Raw genomic sequence first — 14,018 nt, 5'->3', positions numbered from 1 at the left:
TTCTGGAGTGATGCAGTGAACAAACGCTTGGGAAGTCTCAGTCTCTCAGGACTTTCAGAGGGGCAGCTACTAATGAACTAGGAGTTTGAATCAAATGCCAGTGGGGAGTGGAGGGAAGATCTCTTCTGCTGTGCATCTCTTTCTCTTTGATCCCTGGAATGGAACTCAGACAAGCCCTCCCTTTCATCCATGTCTACATTCATTTCTGCCCACTCTCAGTCTGATATTTGTGGTCCTGAAATATTATTAGGGCTGAGCTGTGGGCCAGTCAGCCTCTAAACATCCCTAGACTCATGGAAGGAGAGGGGAAACCCAGAAGAACAAGGATCATTTATTAGGCACCTATGTATACCAGACACCAATGCAAACGCAGAGAAGAGGGAAAATGCTAATTCACAAACATTAATTTACAAACACTCACCCAACATGTATAAGGCACGTCATTAATTACTGTGGATGTCAAAATATGAGACCAGTGCCTGCAGCTCAGATCCAAATATAACCATGAACTGTGTAACAAATGTTTCAGTCAATGATGACCGCGAATACGATGACAGTGGTCCCATAAGATTACAATGAAGCTGCAAAATCTCCATCACCCAATTATGTCTTGATGATCCTGATTCTGGGTAGGCCTAGGTTAATGTGTATGTTTTATCTTAGTTTTTAACAAAAATATTTAAAAAGTGAACAAAAATAAAAATTTTATTAAAAAGTACCGGCCGGGCACAGTGGCTCATGCCTGTAATCCTAGCACTTTGGGAGGCTTAGGCGGGCGGATTGCCTGAGCTCAGGAGTTCGAAACCAGCCTGGGCAACATGGTGAAACCCCGTCTCTACTAAAATACAAAAAATTAGCCGGCCGTGGCAGTGTGCGCCTGTAGTCCCAGTTACTTGGGAGGCTGAGGCAGGAGAATTGCTTGAACCCGGGAGGCGGAGGTTGCAGTGAGCTGAGCTTGCGCCACTGCACTCCAGCCTGGGTGACAGAGTGAGTGTCCACCTCCAAAAAAAAAAAAAAACTCAGCTCACTGCAACCTCTGCCTGCCAGGTTCAAGCAATTCTCGTGCCTCAGCCTCCCGAGTAGCTGGGATTACAGGTGTGTACCACAGCACCCAGCTAATTTTTGTATTTTTAGTAGACACAGGGTTTTGTGATGTTGGCCAGGTCAGGTCTTGAACTCCTGACCTCAAATGATCTGCCCACCTCGGTCTCCCAAAGTACTGGGATCATAGGCATGAACCACTGAGCCCAGCTGGCTAAGGTTAATTTATTTGTGAAGAAATTTTTTTGAAATAAATGTAGTGTAGCCTATGGTACAGGAGTGGACAATACTGTCCTAGGCATTCACATGCACTCACCACTCACTCACTGACTCACCCAGAGCAACTTCCAGTCCTGCAAGCTCCTTTCATGGTAAGTGTCCTCTATAGGTGTACCATTGTTTATCTTTTATGCTGTATTTTTACTGTGCCTTTTCTATGTTTAGATACACAAATGCTTACCGTTGTGTTGCAACTGCCTACAGTATTCAGTACAGTCACATGCTGTATAGGTTTGTAGCCTAGGAAAAACAGGCTACACCCTATAGCCTAGGTGTACAGTAGGATACACCATCTGAGTTTGTGTGAGTACACCCTGTGATGCCCCTGCCATGACAAAATTGCCTAGCGACGCATTTCTCAGAAAGTGTCATCATTAAGCCATGGATGACTGAGTATAGTGATATGCACATATCAGGCTGTGTCAGGGCTATGGGGAGCAATGCTGGTTTGATGAAGTCACAGGGTCTTCTGTGCTAAAGGAGTACTCAGTGTAGAGACCCCTGCGTCTATACAGCCCTCTTCTCTCCACCAATGTGAATTTTGGTATCTAAATCCAGGGAAGCCAGCCACTAGGCTTACTGTGGAATGAGCAGCCCTGGGCTCCTTGTGTGCCATCTGGTCGGGGGCACAGAGCTCACGGTGGGCACATCGCCAGCCGCTGCTCACAGGCTGGATAATGAGTGAAGTGACAAGCTTCCCTGAGGGCCAGGAATGTGTCCTGTCAAGCCCTGGGGAAAAGTCCTGGACAGGGGTGACGGAAGTAGCATGGGGAATGTGACACTCCTGAGGATGTACCCATGCTGCCAGAGAAAGTGGTGTGTGTCCCGGTCGGAAAGCGCTTTGGGAAGTAATGGAACCCAGCCCCCTGCCTGAGGGCAGAGAGAAAGCTAAACCAGCCCAGCCACAGGGCACCCGACAGCTTCTTGGAAACAGACAGGTAACACTGTCCTTGCAGAAACCTGTTCTAGCACCCTGGCTTTGGCCTTTCTCTGTGACAGGACACACCCCCCTAGGGAGGAGGTTGATCTACTTGGTAAGAGAGGCTGGAGATGGAAGGGGGGAAGCTCAGTTACCCTGAGACTTCCAATGGCTTCCCCAGCTGCTGACATACCATGACAGAGCACTGACAGAGTGGGTTGGATAGTGCCTTCAAACAGATACTGCTCCAATCCTAACGCCAGCACTTGTGAGTGTGATGCATTTGGAAATAGAGTCACTGAAGATGAAATGAAGGATCTCAAGATGAGATCATCCTGGATTTAGGATAGGCTCTAAATCCAATGACTGGTGTCCTTCTAAGAGAAAGGAGAGAAAGACACAGGCACAGAGGGGAAGGCCATTGCAGGCAGAGATTGAAGGGACATGTCTCTAAGCCAAGTAACACCTCACATTGCCAGCAACCACCAGAAGGCAGGAGGGGCAGGCACCGATTCTTCCTTAGAGCCTCCAGAAGAAGTTAACCCTAAGACACCTTGATCGTGGACTTCTGGCTTCTAGGACTGTGAGAGAATACATTTGGGCTGCTTTAAGCCATCCAGTTTGTGATACTTTGTTTCTGCAGCCCCAGGAAAGTATTATCTCTGATGGGGACTATGGGATGTGGGTTTGGAATATTCATCTCCCAGAGAGCACTAGGTGTCCCTACGTGAATGGGGTAATGGGCCACATTTGCCTGTTCTTCTCTTCCATGGGACAGTAGGTGGGGTCACCCAGTGGGGTGTAGCCATACCCTGCGGGACACCCAATATCCTATCTTCAAGGTCATCTGAAGGCCATTCCCTTAAAAGGAATGGGCTTAGGGGATGGGTGAGGGGTAAAACTCAACCCTTTGGTTGATTTTAACTTATAGAATAAAAGGGGAAAAAACTCAGTAATGAACCCCATTTATTCTTTATGTATAGGGTTAGAACTCACAGACAGGTTTCTTTCCCTTAAATAGTAGAAAGGGCACTGAACTTAGACTCTCAGGACTTGATCTCAGTTTCTGGATCTGTGGAAACACCCTCCACCTTCTAGAGATGCTACACGGATCAGGCGTGCACAAACACACACACACTCTCACGCTTATACAGGAACCTAGTGCAGCATTCAAAAGATGGCCGCATTTAATCAATAGTGATGATAAGGCTCAAGTCCAAATTCAGCTGACCCCTTGTGACCACGGGCAAGTCACACCCCTTCTCTGCTTCTTGTTTCCTCACCTGGGAATCTGGGGACAATAGGATATATCATACTTACAATAAAAAGGAGAGATGACAAATGCCATTAGCCTTGAACATTGCCCAGCAAAGAGTTGGGCTTTGTTTAATAATAGGCATTATTATTAACCATCATCAAAGCTGCGTCCACATTCAGGTTCTGTTAGTCCCCTGGTGTCACCAAGGGCAAGGCCCCTCTCCCTTCTGCAACCAAATGGGCTCATTTGTCCACTGAGAAATGGGATGGCTCTGACAGCTCATGCAGCCTCTGATGATCAACGATTCGTTTAGTGGGCTGGCACATGAGGTTCTAGGAGAACTCGCATCAAGAAGCAGCAGACATTCTGGTCAGTGTCTGGAGGCTCAAGTACTGGGTGTGGATGGGGCTGGATTCTCCATCCCCAAGGGTGGGGCCTGAGGAAAATCCATCTCTCTGGGACTGTGTCCTCACAGATGGACTGGTCTCCTGGTCTGTTTCTGCAGTTCTGGGAAGACAGGCACGTCAGTCCCTGGGACCCTCTCCATGTTGGGAGTGAAAATCCACTGTATTTTGTTTTTTTTCCGAGGACTGTGTGTGATGCTTGGAGCCTGCCAGTATTCTCAGTTCTAACCATTATCTTTGGGAAAAAGTAAGCAGCTTGAGAGTAATAAGAAAACGAATACAGTAATCTCTCTTCTAAGCTGGCTTTTCCTGAGATCCCCTTGCTCAGTGAAATGACGGGCTGCCAGGCTGCTGGGCTGCCCTAGGGAAGGGGCATGGGACCCACTCTTCCCTCTGCAGCCTTGCCCGAGTTCCAGCCTTCTCACCAGCAGTCCAGGTGGCAATCAGGCCCCAGCACCCTCGGCTTGGAATGACAGAAAGCTAAGAATGGACTTATGTGCCTGCCAGGCTTCCTGAGATGGGCACAGCAGAGCAGCTGGCTGGGTGCTCTGATAGCCCAGAAGGGCAACTGCCAGGCAAGGGCTACTTTCTGGAAGGGCACAGGCAGGGAGACCTTGAGATGTTTGGGAATGTATTTTCTGGCTGGAGGGAGAAACTGGCATGATGTTTGTCTTTCCATTATGAAAGAATTAACTGGGTAACACAGTAAAGAAACCTAAAAGCCAAATCCTTCCACAGTAAAGAAAGCTAAAAGTGGGAAGGGGTTGAGCTTGTTCTCTCCAATCAACTCTGGATGCTGGAATTTATCCTGTGGATCCTCAAGTCCAGGTACTCCCATAAACCCTACCCATGCTGCTGCCAGCAAGGCTTTCTTAGGCAGGGGACAGTGATAAGAGGTGCCTTTTCTCAGCAGAAAAGTGAACGTAGAGCGGTGAAGGTCTGAACAGACCTCCTCTGGATATTAGAACAATTGCAAATTGTTTGAAAGGGAAATTATAGGGAACATGGCTTTGGAGAGAAGGAAGTCCAGAAAAATAAACACTCTCACTAATACCATATGGGAGGAAATAATATGAGTCTATAGTTTAAACGAGAACCCTTGGATCAACTTAGAATTTCCAGTGACAAATGATGGAAGGAGTGTCCTATTTTTAAGGATGGATATGGAAGAGTGGCAGGGACCTCTAAGCAAAGTATTTGCCCTGCTCTGGCCCAAGAGGGGCTGAGGTTCTGAAAAGCAAAGGTCTCAGAAAGCCATTTTTTTTGAAGCAGAAAAAAGCAGGAGAAAAGGATGGGTCTTCAATTTAGAGCAGATGGTTCAGCAAGGAATTGTATTCACTTAACTGTAATTTTGTATGCTTTATTTTGCCTTCAAGGATAATGCTCTTCAACCCCCAAAGGCTGAACAAATGTGGTTATGAAGGAACTGGAACCTGGAAATAAAGGGGAAAGAAGGAAAATACATCTTCAAATGACTTCAAGTCCCCCTGCAAGCCCCAGGTGATATTAGATGCAGACAAAACTGCAGAAGCAACAAAGACTACATGGGAAAAATACTGAAAAACAGAGAAAATACCACCAAGACTGGCACTAGGTAACTGCTTAGTTTTTAAAGACTGACACAGATTCTGGAAATGACATTAGCAAAATTACAGAGTGAAGTTAAGCACAGTTTGTGGATTCTAAAAAAAAAATAAAATAAACGCAATAAGTATGAGCACAAATGGATGTTCTGAAGACAAATCGAATCTGACCAACCTCACTTCCCATTTTCATAAGGTCATTAGATTGAACAAATTAGGGAAAAGCTGATAGACAGTGAATCTCATGTGACAATGTCTTTCCTGATAACCTTGATTCAAGATGGCGGGACGCTGGCTAAAGAAGGAGCCACATGCAGATGCCTGTGGAGTGATGGGTGCAGAGAGCTCAAGAGGCTGCATGTGGCCCAGACTTTGTCTTGTCTGCCATGGCAAGACCTGTTTGTCAAATGCAGAGAGTGTATGAGGTGGAATGCACAAATCAACACTGTAGGAAATCACAACAGGATGCAACCACGACGTGGAATACACAATATGAGAATGAATAAGGAAAGGAAGTTCTGCATTAAGAGGAAAAAAAAACCTACACAAGTAGAGACTAGGGGGCTTTGCAAAAACTGACAAATCGAATCTAACTAAATTAAAGAAGTTCAGCACAGCAAAAGAAACCATCATCAGAATGAACAGACTACCCACAGAATGGGATGAAACTTCTGCAATCTATCCATCTAACAAAGGTCTAATATTCAGAATCTATAAGAAGAATCTTTAATTTATAAGAAAAATACAAACAACCCCATTAAAAAGTGGGCAAAAGACATGAACAGAAACTTCTCAACAGAAGACATTTATGCAGCCAACAAACATGAAAAAAAGCTCAACATCATTGATTAGAGAAATGCAAATCAAAACCACAATGAGATACCATTTCACACCAGTAAGAATGGCAATTATTAAAAAGTCAAGAAACAATAAATGCTGGCAAGGCTGTGCAGGAATAGGAATGCTTTTACACTGTTGGTGGGAATGTAAACTAGTTCAACCATTGTGGAAGACAGTGTGGCGATTCCTCAAAGACCTAGAACCAGGATTCCCATTTGACCCAGCAATTCCATTACTGGGTATATATGCAAAGGAATATAAATCATTCTATTATAAAGATACATGCATGGGGGCGTGGTCAGTGTAATACATTGGAAGGCATACATCAGATCGAGACAGTAACCCCTCTATAAAAGACAAAAAAAATAGCCGGGGGGGGGGGGGGGGGGGGGGGGGGGGGGGATGGGAGGGGAGATCGCCACGCATCCAGCTTGACAGACAACTGTCAAAAAAAAAAAAAAAAAAAAAAAAAAAAATAAACATAAAAACCAGAACATGAAATCAACCCGCATGCCCATCAGTGATAGACTGGATAAAGAAAATGTGGTACATATACACTATGGAATACTATGCAGCCATTAAAAGGAACAAGATCATGTTCTTTACAGGGACATGGATAAACCTGGAAGCCATTATGCTTAGCAAACTAATGCAGGAACAGAAAACCAAACACCACATATTCTCACTCATAAATGGGAGCTGAACAATGAGAACACATGGACACAGGGAGGGGAACAATATACCCTGGGGCCTGTGGGCGAGGGCAGGTGGAGGAAGAGCATCAGGATGGCTAATGCACGTGGGGCTTAATACCTAGGGGATGGGTTGATAGGTGCAGCAAACCACCATAGCATATGTCTCCCTATGTAACAAACCTGCACATCCTGCACATGTATCCCTGAACTTACAAAAAAAAAATAGAGGGCTTTGACTTAAAAAGCATTTCAGTGAACAAAGACTTGGGGATCATTTTTTGCTTGACTAAAAGTTCACTGTGGTGCTACAACTGTTAAACAAACAAACAAACAAACAAACATTAGAGAAGTGTGCAGGGAAATAAGCATTACTTGCAGTAAATCATTCAATTTTTAGGACAGCTCCACAAGACAGGCACAAAAGCATCCCCATTTTCATACAGCATAAGTCTAGAGCATCTCACAGAGCCAGAAGTAAAAAGTTGCTGGAAAATGAACATCGATGGGGTACGTCAAAGGGACACAGCAGCCAACTGAAGGAGCCCCCAGTGGCCAAAGCTGGAATGCCTTGAGCAACAAAACATAGTAGTATTGGATTGTAAATCGAAATATAGATTTCCATGCGTCTATACTGACAGAAATCAATAACTGAATAAACGGATGGTGAGAACAGACAAGCCTCCCATGCAGAATTCCAAATAATTTATGTAGACGTGCCACTGTCAAGGAGGTGGAGCCTAACTCCTACTCTGTAAGTGTGGGCTGCACACCGTGACTTCCTGCCAAACAGTAGGCAAAGAGGAAAAGAGAGCAGCTTCCCAGGGGAGAAACCTGACAAACACTCCCTCAGCCAATACCCTCAGTGAGAAGTCCGACTGATTCTATGTGCCCTTGATATGATGGGATGACAATGGCAATTTACCTCTGGTCCTTCCTCTTCCAAACCCATAACCCCAGTTTAACCATGAGAAGTAAAACCAACCAACCAACAAACAAAAAAACCACGAGAAAATCGCAACTGAGGGAGCTTCTACAAAATCCCTGACCAGTATTCCTCAATGCTGTCAAGGGCATCAGAAAGAAGAAAAGTCTGAGGAGCTGTCACAGCCAAGAGGAGCCAAAGGAGACATGATGACTCAATGTAATGTGATGTCCTGGATGGAATCCTGGGACAGAACAGATGATATTAGCGAAAAACTAAAAGCATCTGAATAAAATGTGGACTTTAGATAATAGCAATGTATTGATATTGGTCATCGGTTGTGACAAATATTCCATATTAATGTAAGATGTTAATCATGGTGGAAACTGGATGTGGGCTCTGTGGGAACTCTCTGTGCTATCCTCAGAACGCTTCTGTAAATCTATTGTCAAATAAAAAGTGTATTATAAAAAGGGGGCTCCAAGAAGCCACATTTGGAAGCACAGTCCTGCTTGTGAGGCTATGATTGATGTCTATCTCCCCATCAAACTGTAACCCCAGGAGTGAGAAGACTGTGCCGGTCCTGCTCATTATCCCATCCCACCTCAGCATCTACACAGTGCCTGGCACATAGCAGGCACTCACTCAGTGAAGACTTGTGAATACATGTCCAGAAAAACTTAGGGGCATAAGACACATGCCTTAAAATATCTGAAGGGGCTGTTAGATAAAAGGGCTGGATCTAGTTTATTTTGGATAGTTCTAGAGACGCACTGTCCAGCAGAAGTATAATGTGGGTCACCTATATAATTTAAATTTTTCTAGTAGCCACAATATAAAAGTAAACAGGTAAAATTGATTCTAACAACATTTTATTTAACTTAACGTAGCCAAAATATTATCCTTTAAACCTGTAAAAGGAAAAAAAAAATTAAAATGTATTTATATAAATATAAAATGTACTTATGCGTATGTATAAATTTTACATTTGTAGCACATCTCAGTGTGGAGTGGCCACATTTCAAGTGCTCAACAGCCACATGCAGAGTGGCTACTATCTGGGACAGCACAGCTCTAGAGGGAAAGGCAAGAACTTGGAAATTACATAGAGCCAGGCTGCATATAAGGGAATGCATTTGAACACTGAACCCTGTGTATATGTGGCTGGAAAGAGTGATCTCCCTGTGACTGAAGGTATCCAATCTGAGGCTGGTGACTGCCTGCTGGAAAGTGCTGAGAAAGAACTCTTTCACTGGCCTGGCATTTGGACTCGATGAACCTTATCTAGTTCTTACCCAGGTGAGTCTAGGATTTATGCTCTGGAAACTGGAAGTCATAATAATGAACATTCATATGATCCCTTACAGAATGCAAAAGGCCAATCTCTCTTCCAGTGTCTCCAGGTAGGTATTGCTCATCCTCTCCTGAGATGAGGAAACAGAGGCTCAAAGTGGAGAAAGAGAACTTTATTCAATGCTGACCCCATCTCAAGGTGGATGACAGGAGCATGGACACTCAGCTGAGTACCGGCTGTCTGTCCAAGGAAAAATGTCTTAGAGCCCCAGACCAACCACACAAGTTCTGTGCACACTCAGCAGCTTGGGGCAAGGAGGGGTTGGGGATATGGCGATGACCAGGGACAGGGGCAGTGCGGAGTACCACTTTTGCTCTGAATTCAAGAACCCTGGAGCCCAGGGATTAGGAGACCAGAGCTTGCTTTACTCAAAAGCTGTGTCATTTGGTCTTTAAAGTCACACCCTTGTGAGGTTATCACCAACTGCTCCCCAGTACATATGCCCAAAATAGTACTGACATCTGGGTGTTTTTTTTTTTTTTTTAAAAAAAGGCTCATTGCTGTAGAATTACAAAGAGCATCTAACCCTCATCAAGCAGCACTTTTGTTTCTGTCCAGCTTGAACTAACAGGAGAGGGAGGAAGCCATCGATGGAAAATATAAGTGTCTTCTTTGAAGAGTTAATCTGCTGATCTCATGGCTGTTCTTTCTGCCATTTCTCATCTTTCAGAGACAAGCACGAACCTAGCACACACAAGACTGTCACGTAGCTGTTCATTTCAAGATGGGATCAGAAAACAAGATCTCATGCTTCAAAGCCCCTCCTTGATTCGTACTCCAAACTGAAGCTCCTGGTCTTAGCACACTCTCCCCCTCCTCTCCAGGCTTGGCTCCTAATAAAATTGGAATAAAAATATTCCAAATAGAAAAACCCCTCAATTATACTTTCAAACCCTATTTGGTTCCATTGAGCAAATCCATGAGGTCTAGTGAATCCCTTCCTGTGCACTGATGATTCCAACTGCCCACAAGATGAAGCCTAAATGCCCCCAGCAACTCTTGCTCTGCCTTCCTATGCAGTCCAGGCTACAGGGATGCTGTCCAAAAGCTGTTCCCTAAGGGTAATACATTCCCTAGCCTCTGTGCCCTCACACATGCTGTTGCCTCTAATGAAATCTCTCCATCCACCTCTTGACCTGGCAAATCACACCTCTGTTTCAAGTTCCAGCTCAAACGTTACCACTGCCCTGAAGCCTTCACCTCACTGTGGTCCCTGAGCATACTATATGCCTTACTTAATTCCCCTGATTATTTGCACCTCTATCATAGTAAGAGAAATACACAAGAAAATTGTAGGTAATAATACTATGGAGAAAACACAACAGGTGTATGTGACAGAGTGACGTGGGGCAGGAGGCACCTTTGGATGGGGCAGAGAAGTCTGCTCTAAGAAGGTGGATTTAGGCTGGGGCCTGAGAGATAAGAAGACTGTGTCTGAAGGCTGAGTGTCACCCGTGGAGGGAAAAGCACGTGTGAAAGTCTTAGGTGGGAGTGAGTTTGATGGATGTGAGGAACAGCAAGAGGGGTCAGGAGGCTACATCATCCTGAGCCGTAACAGCATAGCAGGACACAGGCTGAAGAGGAAGGCAGGCTCTCCCAGTTGTGATAAGCAGTCAGGGTTCTATCCTATGTGGAACAGGAAGCCACCAAAACATTTTAAGCAGGGACGTGACCTAAAAGATGATTCTGGTTGCTGAGTGAGTAATGGCTTACAGAGTGGACACATGAGATGGTTGGTGGTAGTGACAGTGGCCAGGACTAGCACAGTGGACGGAAGATACAGATGTAGCGGGTTGGAGTGTAATTTGGAGACAGAGCTGAGAGCATTTACTGATGGGTAAGATGTGGGTAATGAGTGCAAGGGCTTGTATCCACTTCCTGACCATACCAGTGTGCATTCCCACAGAGCAGGAGGCATTTCCTGAATCTCTGGATGGTGGCACTGTGCCTTCGTGTGCAGGGACTGTGTGACAACATCGCATCTGCTCAGACAGGTCTGAAAATGTGTTCCCTAGGTGTGTTTGTTTCCACTCTTCTTAAAGCTTGCAATAAATTGCCTTGTCATCTGTCTGGTCTCAAATAAGCCATCCCTCTGTGGCTGGCAACTCCTCAAGGGCAGAGGGCCCAGCCCACAGAGGTGCACTATCCACACCTGCTGGAGCACTGAAAAGGCCACAGGTGCTAACACCTTCGAAACAGAGAGCAGGGGCAGCATCACCAGAAAAAGCCCACAAGACCAGAAGCTAAAGGCCACGCTTATTTGTATGCGACAGTCACCTAAGTGTGCAGCTTAGCGATCAGTAGCATTGACTATTGGTCACCCGGTCATGAGGCAATGACCCCTGGAAACACCTCAGACAGCACCAGGGTTTTGGGCATCTGGGAGCCTGTTGGATTCATTTTAAACTGGAAGAAATTCTGCTGACATTCGCTGCTCCTTCAGGTTCTGAACTCTTCTGTGATTAAAAAGCTCACAAGCAACTGTGCTCTTGCTAAGAGATGCCAGTGTCACTGTACATTACTAATCTGTTGAGTCTTCTTTTCCTCCCCCACTCCCTAGCTGTGCCTAAAACAATTCCATGACTATTTCCTCCCAGATGTCTTCCTGAATCGCCTTGAATGTCAGTAATCTCTTGGAAATTGGCCACTGCTGCTGTTAATGTCTAGGTTGTCAGACCTCTAACAGCCTTTGGATTTGTCATGGGCTATTAACTAGCTAACTCTTCATTAAGTCTTGGTAAAGATCGATTTCTGGGGTGCTGATCTGGCTCCACTTGTTTGCTAAATGGAAGAAACAGATGTGTCTGCCCACATCTCCAGCAGTTTCACTTTGTAGGATGCTGTGGCCTAGGCACCGGCTGGTAAAATCTTTGTCCCAAGGTGTTGGGCAAAATTGGCCTCCGTTGCCATGGGGACAGCAGGGCAATGGTAGCTTAGGGTCAGTTGCAAGAGCTTGGGGGTACTGGAGAAGCCAATCACTTCCTTCCCTCACCAAACCCACCCTGAACACACACCGCTTATTGGACCTTGAGCAAATCACTCACCCAAGCTGAGCCAATCATTGTTTTTTTCCTGGGAATCTGGATTTCAGACACAGAGACTAAGGGACTTTAATAAGGCTGGGGGCTGGGGTTGGCACCAAAGCTACAGCAGGGAGGGGAGCAGAGGCCAGGACGAGAAGCCACTGTGCAGAAAGATGCAGGCACGAGCTGCCTGTAAACTATCCAACTGTACCCTTAAAATAAACCCTATCAATGGGTGTCTTTTCCTTGTAACCACTCATCTCTAAGATCATGGGTTTTGATGTCAGACCAACCTGGAATCAAATCTTGGTCCTGGCACTTCCTATGTTATCCTTTCACATGTAACCTCTCCAGGCTTTGGCTTCCTCATCTGTAAAATGGGGCTAAAGCCAATCATTTCATGGAATTATTGTGAGCATGAAGTGAGTCACCATTGGTGAAAGAACCTGCCTCACAACAATAAACTGCTGAATGCACAAATGCTCTAAAGCAGTGGTGCAATGGCGTGATCTCGGCTCACTGCAACCTCCACCTTCCGGGTTCAAGCAATTCTCCTACCTCAGCCTCCTGAGTAACTGGGATTACAGATGCCTGCCACTAGCCTGGCTAATTTTTGTATTTTTAGTAGAGATGGGGTTTCACCATGTTGGCCAGGCTGGTCTCCAACTCCTGACCTCTGGTGATCTGCCCACCTTGGCCTCCCAAAGCAGTGGTTCTTAATGCAGAGAGAGGAAGGGTTACCTCCCCGGCAGACATGTGACATATCTGGAGACATTTTTGGTAGTCACATGGTAGTGGGCTGCTACTGGAATCTAGTGGGTAGAGGCCAGAGACACTGCTACACATTCTACACAGGTCACTTCCAAGCAACAATGATCTGGTCTGAAATGTTAGTGCTGCTGAGGATGAGACACTGTACTAGGAAGTCTGGATTACTGCAGTCAACTAGGCTGGGGACTCCTTCCCAGTGACAACACGACCACATTTCATAGCAGCAGGACTGGGGAGCTTCTGGGACTTCCCCAGGAGAGGAGAGAGAGGGATGGCAGTACAATTTCAGAGTCCGATGGGGGCACAGCAAACTCAACTCTATCCGAACTGGGTGCCAGGTCCCTGCACTGATGTTTGGGGTAGGGATGGCAGAATAAGTCCAGGCAATGGTAAAATGTGGGTGTTACAATGAGATATTGGGGTTCTGGGGAGGTCTGTGGCAGTTTAAACAGATTCTAGATACCACTCAGGGACAGTGCAGAGAAGCGGTTCCTGTGGAGAAGTGACTGTCAAAAGCTAACAAGGTGGCAGTCCAGGTCCCCAGGCAAATGGCTGTGCTCCATTAGGGGCAGAGAGAGAAAACAGCAGACCCTGTAGTTCAGTGAGAACATCATTGTCCTGGGCACCCAACCTCAGCTCTCGAGATCCCAGGTTCTGGGCATCCGTTGCTCAGATGAAGTGCCTGATACATTGCCAGGCTTGAGAAAGATGGACTCAAGCCTGGTTGGGACTGAAACTGCAGCTGGTGGCGGGAGGGCTTGAGGCTGAGCAGGAAGAGGCTCAAGCCCATAACTACACTGATTACAAACCGATGAACACATTCTGGACTTCAAAGGATGTCAAGGATGAACGATTCGAATCACATAGGTTTTGAATGACACAGGTTTTGCCATTTTAAATAGTGGGGCCAAAAACACCAAGTTAACTGT

At 45.8% G+C, this 14,018-nt stretch overlaps 1 protein-coding gene across 2 annotated transcripts in view; it reads right to left on the bottom strand.

Moving 5' to 3' along the window:
* The window catches only part of SLCO3A1 (solute carrier organic anion transporter family member 3A1), a 326,271-nt gene that overhangs the window by 113,572 nt on the left and 198,681 nt on the right, over nt 1-14,018 (bottom strand). The window lies entirely within an intron of this gene.

The sequence above is a fragment of the Nomascus leucogenys genome, chromosome 6 (assembly GCF_006542625.1).
Source record: "Nomascus leucogenys isolate Asia chromosome 6, Asia_NLE_v1, whole genome shotgun sequence".
NCBI lineage: Eukaryota > Metazoa > Chordata > Mammalia > Primates > Hylobatidae > Nomascus > Nomascus leucogenys.
Note: the sequence above shows the minus strand (reverse complement) of the source record. Positions and strands in the feature narration are given on the sequence as shown.